General features: G+C 34.1%; 1 pseudogene; it reads right to left on the reverse strand.

Moving 5' to 3' along the window:
* Positions 1,116-10,492, reverse strand: LOC18596613 (annotated as a pseudogene).

Below are 10,492 nucleotides of genomic sequence, written 5' to 3' on the forward strand. Positions count from 1 at the left end.
AAAAAACTTAGTTTAATTGAATTTTATAGACATATAAAAACCTAATTAAACTAAGCAATTACACAAATATCTAAACATATGATTGTACATCTATTAAAATTCTAGACTAGCATAAACTTCAATCGAATTAAATAATTAGAAAAATTACAATCCAAGTGAAATGTTTAATGAAACTATAATTCTAGATTTTTTAAATATTACTTTCAGTTTATTTTACCTTTACATATTTTTAATTATTTTTCATTCTTTAGTTAACTCAAATAAAGATAGTTTGATTCAATTTTAATACTATTATAATCAACTCCTCGTGAGGTCGACACTTCTTCCCGACATACTCACGTGTTAGTTTAAATTCATATAGAATTTAAACCCACGACGACTACTTTAACTGTTTATAATCCTTATTTTCTAAATTTTGTTAAGCTGAAAAAAGGAAGGGCTACGCATAATTTTTGTAATTGAGCTATTTTTATGTCGGGACCAAGGACTACGTCATGAAAAATCTTTTGAAGTGATATACGGGTCATGAGCGGTGGAGGTCGCTTTCAAGGAAAAAGAAAGTTGGAAAATGGAAAGTCGAAAAAGGAAAGATGGAGGTGCAAGAATAATATACAATCAATCTTTCTAAAGTAGGGCAGCGGCATTATCCTATTGTCCTTTATTACATAAGTCAAAGAAAATCCCAAATGAACTCTCTTTTAACCACGTAAAAACCATAAAGAAAAAATAAAAAGAAGCCCGTCTGCAACCCTTGGGCCATAGTCTAGTTCGATTAAAAGCAAAGAAAGGTTCACCAGTCGTCGGCCTGGTGGAAAATAACAGATGCAAACAAATTGTGATTTCAAGTACAATACGCGCTTTCGCAGTAAAGTCATACAGCTGTCTGATATTAAAGTTTTCATCAATTATTATCAAAGAGAAAGAAGAACAGGAAAATAAGTCTCACTATGTCTTGCAGAAATCACTGCCTCTCCCGTGCAGTTTGGGCTTAGGTTAGGTGCATCAGGGACATATCATGTCCCGTAAAAGATAAAATAGCACGGAGTCAGGGATAACTCTTTTTTTTTTTACCTTTTTATTTAACATATTAAACAAGTCAGACAAGTCAATTCAGCTAAACGATAAACCCTTTAATTGAGCAATTAAAGGGTATGTGGGCTTTTAGATGCATGCCCAATTTTTATTGAGCATTTCCGAATAAACCCTTTCTCTTAATCATGAAAGTATGCAACAAAAACCCACATTCCTGATTTCTATGATTTTTTTAAGCCAGTCATTTACACTACAAAGAATCAAGATTGATTTGATGGATGCTGAACAAACGTTGAGGAAGACCCCAGCCCTTCTGTTGAATCTGATGAATGTCTAAACGTGTTAGTTTCACTCCCCTTCCCAGACTGCATTCGGTTGAGTTGGTCCCTCAGGGCTCCAAATCTCGACTCATCACCGAAGATACTTGGGTCCATGATTAATTCAGGAACAAGGGCTCGACCTTCAAGCATGTTTAGCACCTCAGACATGATTGGTCTAAGTGCAGGTGATGAATTAGTGCACAATAAAGCTACTTTTATCATTCTAATTGCCTCTTCCTCGTTGAACTCCGACCCCAACCTTGGATCCACCAACTCCATTAAATTTCCCTTTTGTTGTAAAACAAGAGCCTGAAATAGATGGGGGTCAAATTACGAAGGAAAATAAATGCCATTACAAGAGCTAAGATGCTTAATATAAGTAAATTTCAAGTGAAAGCATTAATGAATTTGTAGAAGTTTAATGCACAGAGCATTTATCAGCTAAAAGGAAAACCAAAAGCACATATCACTTAAGAGAATGCATGGATATCTCTATCAAATCCCAATCGCAAGAATAGAATCCAAGATACAGCATTTAAAGCCTAAAACATGAACTCTATCTTACCCAATCCTGAAGGCATACAAAATCCTCCTCTGGTCTATATTTTGTATTGTTCTTTCCAGCAACAATTTCTAACGCAACAATACCAAAACTATAAACATCCGCTTTGTATGTCAGATAGCCCCATAATGCATATTCTGGTGCCATGTATCCTCTGCAAAACAGGAGCTATAAGCACAACATTCTCAAGCATATCAATTGGTTCACCTCTGCATATGCAGTTATGCAATTGATGAATTTATGATTCAGGACTTCCTTGCTCTTGGGAAAATTAAGAACATAATCAAATTAGTCTTGTTAAGTATTGTGAAAATATCAAGTCTTAACTATGTGGTATGCTAACTTAGACGCCTAACTTATCCCATTTCAACCAAAGATTGGAGGTTTTGGAGTTTGGACTCGTTTTTAGTGCTTTTAATACTGATGGTACTCTCAATTGCAGAAACCTTAGTTTAAAAAATTCCACGTATTGCTTTTGGGATAGCAACTTGACTAAGTGTTTTTCAAACCTGAATTGAATTAGAAAAAGGAAACAGAAAAGAAACAAAAGTTGAGTTTTTTAGATTCAATTGAAATATGCTGAACTGAAAGAAACAAAATGATGATCGGCAGATTGTTCGAAAGAAAAAAAGAGGGGTAAGAAGTAGCTCACATAGTTCCAGCAACTCTGGTGCTAATATGGGTGTTTTCCTCCTCGTCAAACTTTGCCAAACCAAAGTCAGAGATTTTAGCATTGAGATCCTTATCAAGTAGCACGTTGGTAGTTTTGATGTCTCTATGAACAATTTTTAAACTTGACTCCTCGTGCAGGAAAGCCAGACCTTTTGCAATCCCAAGACAAATTCTCTGCCTAGCAGGCCAGTCCAATTTCAGTTGGCTTTCTTTAGGACCTGTAGATTGACACATGGCTAACCAATTAAATTTATCATATAGTTGTCAATATATAGGGTTTAGATCTTTTCTTCCTTCAATTTTCATGAGATCAACATCATATTTTTCTTGTGGGGATGGCAGAAGCAATTAAAGATGGAGAGGAACACTTGCTTTTTGCAGTCCAATCATTGAACCATAAAAAAATGGGGAATATTAAAGATTAGGATATTACACTTACCAAATAAAGCACGTGCAAGGCTATTATTTTCCATGTATTCATAGACCAACAACAGCTGAGATCCCTCAATGCAACATCCATACAACCTGACAAGATTCGGGTGTTGTAATCCAGAAATCATGCCTAGTTCATTCAGAAATTCACGATCTCCTTGCCTTGATTTTGAAGAAAGTTGTTTAATTGCAATTATGGTACCGTCCAGTAGTAGACCCTACAGCAAAAGTATAGCATAGGAATTCCATTATATCTTTCATCACATAAGACCTACTCCTACATATCATATGTATATAACAAAGAAAGAAAAATGGTAAAGAGCAACCATGGAGTGGAACTACCTTGTAGACAGATCCAAAACCACCTTCTCCGATTTTATTTGCAGCATCAAAGTTGTTAGTAGCAGCTTTCATCTGTCTGAAGGTAAAAAAGCCAGACTGCAGATCGAACCCCCTCAGGACTAGGAAAAGGATTAGGGGAACCAGTTGAATTATATAGTCAATAAGCATGCAAAGCACACACTTGGGAAAATAGATCATCCCAGAGAAAATATTTGAAAGGACGAAACTGCATATTGAAGTTTATTATCTTACCTTGTTCCCTTGATGTCTTACGCCGAAAATAGCCTTTCCACCATAGAATGCCTAGAATTATGAAAATCAGGCATGGGACAGAAACAACAGCTCCCACTACAAACTTCAACTTCGTATTCCCATGATTAGGAACTCGAGGCTTAAAATCTAACAGAAAAAAGGATAAAAAGGTATAAAAAGTTATTCTCAAACTTCATCTCCTAAAGGAATGCTGCATATGCACATGCCAATAGAATATTAGACTGATCCAACAATTTAAGCACTTGAAACAATATGGGATGATTAAAGCACATAAACTCCTTTCTTTTCTTTTTTTTGGAAATTAAAGCACATAAAGTGAGTCTTATGTTGATGCATCAGTTTACTGTAAAGTTCTGTTAGCTTCAGATTCCAATATCCTAAGTCATGCAAAGAATAGTTAAGGGCAACTTCATTATTGCTTCACATCATTTACATGTCAATCCACTGCAAGCTTTGAATAAGTTGTGTAGGGCTATTTAGATTATATATCTTACCAGAGTCCACTGAGATAGCTGATATCAGAGGACCATATGTTCCTCTTCTTGGAATAGCAGTTGTCCCCTTTCCAGCCCAGTGAAAGCGTATCGTTAAAGTTTTGTTCCTGACAACCGTTTTAAATGTCCTAATAACTGCTTTATCAACACCCTTTGCCTCATTTTTAATATTGAAATCCTTCAGTTCGAGTTTCTCCTGCATCAAGCTTATTAAATCAAAACAGCTTCTGTACCATGCAAATTACACACTACATATGTAAAATGATCATCTACCTGGACATAAACATCAAATATCCTTTTTCCAAGACTTTGAAAGGATCTATTGTCTCTGAAAACTATCTCTGCAAAGTGAAGTGTAACTGTATAATTTCCATTTGCTAAGCAACGAAAATAATACGTGAGAGAAAGAGGAGAGAGGCGTGCTCTTGTATATAATTCGGAGTTGTTTGTTCTGAGAATGGAAACATTTAGTGCTATATAGTCCCTTGAAGTAACAGAGCTATCCCAGAAAAGCCCAGTGCTACTAGTTTCCCAAGTCTCTTTGAGTGGAAAATATTTTGCTGCACCTCCGAAGTCTTCATCTGCTTCGTAGTTGATGTCATTAATAGTTGTTTCTCTTCCACCACAATTTATATGTACTGAATACCAATCTATGAAGAATGAAAAGTAATAGTGATTAGATTGATCAAACTATAGCAGGAAAAAAAAAAGAAAAACGACTGGAACAAAAATTAGTGCCACATCTCATCTTGGTTAGGATAAAACCATACTCTAGACAACATTTTCAGAGCCTATAATTGCATTTTGATACAAAAAAAAATTACCTTTTGAACAAGGAAAGTATTTCAGGCAGTTATCAAGTCCTCTAGATCATAGTATGACAAAGAAGTGTCAGTCTTGTCAAACAGTGATTCCAAAGGGAAAGAATAAAAATAACACAAAAGTAGTAGTTTTTTTTTGTGCATTCAACAAGGTATTAACTTACGAGTTTTTGCTGCCTGAAAAGCTTTTGAACAAGTTTCTAATAAACAATAAACCAATCACTTTAAAATTTCTAAACATTTACAAAGGTGGAAAAGTAATACACAGCATAAAAGCCAAGTTGAGAGGGACTTGTTTCTTACAGATTTTCTCGGCAAGAAACTGGGTCAGAGCTTTCAGAGAAATTATTATAAGAAAGATCTATCTGGCTGCAAAGAAGTAAAATGGATTATAACTAAATAAACTTGAAACGTTAAGGTACATTATATTTTGATTAAATAACAACGTGATAACCAATATAAGTTAAAAGGACATCTTTCCAGGAAGCAGCTACAAAATGGACAATGTCAGTCATCTTTTCATTGCGTGAAGAGAAATAGCTAGTTTGGAAGTCCATCCTCTAGAATCTCGAAAAAAAAAAAATCCTTAAGAATATGTAAATAATCGAAGATCAAATACAGCCTTCACCACAAGCTAGAGGATTACTTTTGTTACAAAGTCTATCTATCGATTTGGACCAAATAAGGCAATAAATTCCCTTCCTTTAAAAGTTCTTTTGACCAAAAACACCTTCCCAAAATACATGTCCCCGTTTTAAATCATCCATGTTACACTTCTTACAGAACTAGATACTGGTTATAACAAAAGCAGCATCTCGGAATAAGTCCTACCTCAGCCTGCTTTCCACAAAATAAATCTATCATATAAGATTAGGAGATATTATGCAGCATAGATTGAAATTTAGAAAGCAAAAGTGAGAGCAAAAGATTCCAGAAAAGCTGTTAATTCTCTCGGCATAACAATGGAAACGTTAAATTAAATCCAGGTTTCATCAAATATGGGTGATATGAGAAGATTGCCTTTTGCTGCATGCTTAAGCAATGGAGATAAAGTAAAAGTAATTTTAAGAATATATTGCAATCATATGTTGGTTAGCATGCATAATTGATACTATATATATTCGTTCGAGAGTCATTAATGAAATGAAGAAAATAAACAGTTATGATCATGTCTAAATTGCAGACAAATTAGGATGGTAGGCATACTAGCGGCTATCTCTGGCATTCAACCATTCTGGAATTCGCCCAGTAAGTGAGTTGCTTGTCAGATACCTATTCAGTAAGCAACATAATGAAACCACATTTAAGCACTTCTACTGGAACTTATACATTGAAAGGTTATAACTGAAACTTAAAGTGAAGTAAATATATTTAAACAAATTTAAAACTTTATAAGGATAATTAGGCATGCATAATTTTTCTTCCCTTTCTGATTTGGAAGATGTGGTAGTATCATCGTGCTAGTTACATTGTGATATTATTCATGATATTCCATCAAGTGCACCAGTCAGATAAAATAAACAAATGACTCTGTTGCCATAAGAATCAAAGATTTAAAGTTTACATTTAACGTTTTGATTAACTACTGATTTTTTCACATGAATAGACCTATAATTAACTGACCAAAGAAAAAAAAAAAAAACTTATGATTGAGTATCAATTTTAAGAGCAATATCCGCAAGTGTTCTTCTGATGGGTTCAAAGATGTTATTCTCGATTTAAGATGAATACACCTCCAAAATTCACCGCACTTACATGTATTGAGTTTTTGGGTTTCCAGAATCTAAAATGTTACCTTCCAATTTATTGAAGCTGAGATCTCTGGAAGAGAAATAGACAAGTCAGGTATTTCAATAACTACACAAATAAAAATTTCAAAATGATGGTTTGATTGAAATGTGAATCCATGAAATATATTAGATGAGTGCATTTATGAAGAACTGATGCATGAAAAGAATTCAAGCATAACTGATGTTGGAGTTTTCTGATTATAGCAGATTCATGTATAATCTAAATATTCAACTTTCAAGAAAATGAATAATCTAAACAATCCATTAACCTGATGAAATTGTTGCTACAAATATTACAGAGTAGTTAATGATATGGCAATTGATGCAAATGCGTCCAAAAAGAGAAATCCGGCACTATATTTATCTATATCTCCACCTTCAGATTCAAGGGATTTAACCTTAACATGCCCTTAATACTACATTTAAAAAGATAGGCCATTTTTTTTCTAACTGGAATTTGACTAAATTGAGTAACCAAGCTGCCAACACTTAAAAGAGCATGGGACAGAAATGAAACACCTCACTGTACATTGCTACTTTAGTCTCAACATGGATTTGTACCAAAAACTTCATGAAACATAAACAGACATTTGTGTCTCAGCAGAAGAACTGAGACATCACCATCATGCTCATATACACAAACATATATGAATTTATATCATGACTTGAGAAAACTACACATTTTGAGGAGAAATCTCTTTTTTGACCTCTATACAATATGTTCTGTTACTAACCCCATTAGATTATAAACAATACACTAAACTACATTAGTATTTTGAAAACCAAATAAGTTTAGAGGAACATATTGTGTGAGGTTACTTTTTAAAGTAATGAGACAATGATAAATTATTAAACTTTATAACTGATAATTACCAACAAAACTGAAAAAGAAAATAATTGTTGTAAAACTTTTCCACACAAATTTCTCTCCAAAATCAGGCGTAGCCCTGGAATTAATCAACAGTCATGCAAAGCTTCTTTTACAAAAATTTCACTGAACTAATATTTTTAAACAAAATAATGCAAAGTGTACCTAACCACCTACCATTGAAGCTTGGAGCAGGATAAATTTATTAAAATCCACATGTGAAGAATGAAAAATGATGTTCCAAATACTGAAACATAAATAATGAAAATTTAGATGAAACAAGAGTAGCAGAATTACAAAATTTGCATTTGCGAAAATTCCCATATATAATCCGGGATCGGTCCAGATATATTGCAGCTACGCAACATCCTGCAATAAATATAGCCCACATCATTTGAGCACAATCATTGCAAAATGGGGATTAGTATGACCTTGAAGAATTTTTCAAGCCATGGGAATGACTTACAATCTGTACATATTTTTCATATTTTGTAAGTTCGGAAACTTTGAACCCTCTCCAGGTAAGTCACTGATTCTTCTGAAAAATATTGCATCATAAAGAACTTTAAAAGAGAAAAGGCTTCCAGAGCAGTAATTTTACTATCTAAATTGGAACAGAACAAGATGATGTTATAGAGATTAAGGGCTACAAAATCAAAAGATAATGAAAACAAACTCACAGTTCAGTTAAATTATGCAAGACAGATAAGCTCGAAGGAATTGGCCCTTCAAAACCACTAGCTTGAATCTCTCTGTCAGTAAAAGAATTCAAATTGATGAAGATTTCATCACCAATATTTTCAATGAGGGACTCTAGTGAAGTAGTAGGGCCAGAAAGACTTACAATTTCTCAAGTTGCTTCCAGCTTTGAAAAATGTTGGGTATTTTTCCAGTGAAGTTGTTACTGCTAATCCTACTGGACAAACCTCATATAAAAGCAGGAATACTTAGCAAATCTAGAACTGTTAACAGTATAATTTTGGATAGTGCTGGGAACACGCACAGTTCTTTTAGATTGGACAGCTTAGCAAGGGCCAAGGGAAACTCTCCTGTGAGAAAGTTAGCGTTAAGGATACTGCATTCACCAAAGAGGAAGAATCAGGCCAACTTCAACTGAGTCAAGTATTGGTTGATTTTGCTAATTATTTTGACAGAGATAGACAGATTAATCTTGCATGAATGTCATGAGGAAAAAAAAGCCTAACAGGTTTTCCAGGTTAACCAATTTCCCGAGCTCAGGAGGAATAGTTCCAGAAAACAGGTTGTTCTCGAGGGACCTGAAAATATAAGACTAATGAGAAACACTATCATGATTTTAAACAAAAAAGAAAGAGGTAACACGAAAGAAATCATAAGCAAGAGAGACTTACAAATATTTTAGGGTGGTAATTTGTCCCAAATAGCCTGGAATTGGCCCTGATAAGCGGTTCATAGAAATAACCCTGAAATAAATTAATTTCTATCATATGACTGAAGGAAAGCTTGTAAACAGGATCAAGATGAAGTGCACTAGTAGCTTACAAAATCTCCAACTTCAGAGCAGCCCATTCATGCGGTATTGTACCCTTAAGATAGTTCAGATAGAGTAGTCTAAAAGCAACAGAGAAGAGTTTTTTACATGGATAGGAGCTTATGATCTTATTTTCTGGTTTTAAAGAGTAACTAAAATTTATCAAAATTTGTAACCTTTTCTTAAATTGTTTTAATATGTGGTAGCTTAACAAGTGAGCGTGGAAGAACACCATCAAGATCCTGCCCTGTGAGATAGCTGCTCCAAAAAATACAAAGCTTTTTAGATGCATGTCCAATTCAAAATTTCCAAATATATGTTCTGCTTTCACAGAAAATGATAAGGAGAGAAAATTTAGTAGCTAGAAGAAGTATTCAATGATAAAAATGAGAGCACAGTTCTCCATATCAAAAAAAAAAAAAACAGTATCAAACTTTTTATCATTCATATTTATATTAATGACTGAGACGATTAATTCGAATAAATTTGCATTCAAAGCCATAGTCACAAAGCCCATTTATCTTGAATGAGGCATACCTATGGCTTTCGTATTGCTAAAATCAAGTTGGGGGAATGTAAGCAAATCACTGGTTCAGAAATCAAAGCTATTGAACTAAAATCAAAAAAAAAAAAAAAGAGGACCATTATAAAGAAAATCAGAATAAGCATTTTCTTATCTACAGAAAAGACATACATTCCATCAATATGACATTCACCACTAGGGAAGGAACAATTGCAGGTGACAGTACTGTTGTTAATGGCCGGTGGTATATTTGGTGGCGGCGGTGGTGTAAACCAGCTTGACTTATTGTTGCAAGGGTTCTCATTGAAATTCCAATCCTTCTTTCCAAGTTCTGCGGCTATCTCATGAAGAGCTTGTACTGCACAGCCCCAGAAAAGAATGAAAATACTCTCTTGAGTGTTCTTAGGGACATACACCCAGAATGTCAAACATGCAATGTAATACTTAATGACGAAAACAATGATGAATAGATTAAGAATCAATAAAAAGAAAAGCGAATGGTATAAGAGTAAATGGGAAGGGTGTGAAACTCAAAATATAAAGTGAAAACTTTCCATATCAGCTAGTAAAGTAAGTACTTGGTTTATTTTCTTTCAAGCAAGAGATCCAAAGCTTAATTTTAAACCATTAGTTAATCATAACCAAGATATCACAAAACTGAAGCAAAGAAAGAGATTGCTAAGCTGAATTATTTTACCTTCATTATCTGGAGGAAAAAGTGGCTCCACTTGAGCTTTAACTTTGTTTGTTTCCATGCAAATGAGCATCAAGACTGTAAGAACCATGTACCCAAAACGTTTCATTGTTGAAAGACACTTAGCAACTCTTCTCATGTTCTATCAGAGATTACCAG

The sequence above is a fragment of the Theobroma cacao genome, chromosome 6 (assembly GCF_000208745.1).
Source record: "Theobroma cacao cultivar B97-61/B2 chromosome 6, Criollo_cocoa_genome_V2, whole genome shotgun sequence".
Lineage (NCBI taxonomy): Eukaryota > Viridiplantae > Streptophyta > Magnoliopsida > Malvales > Malvaceae > Theobroma > Theobroma cacao.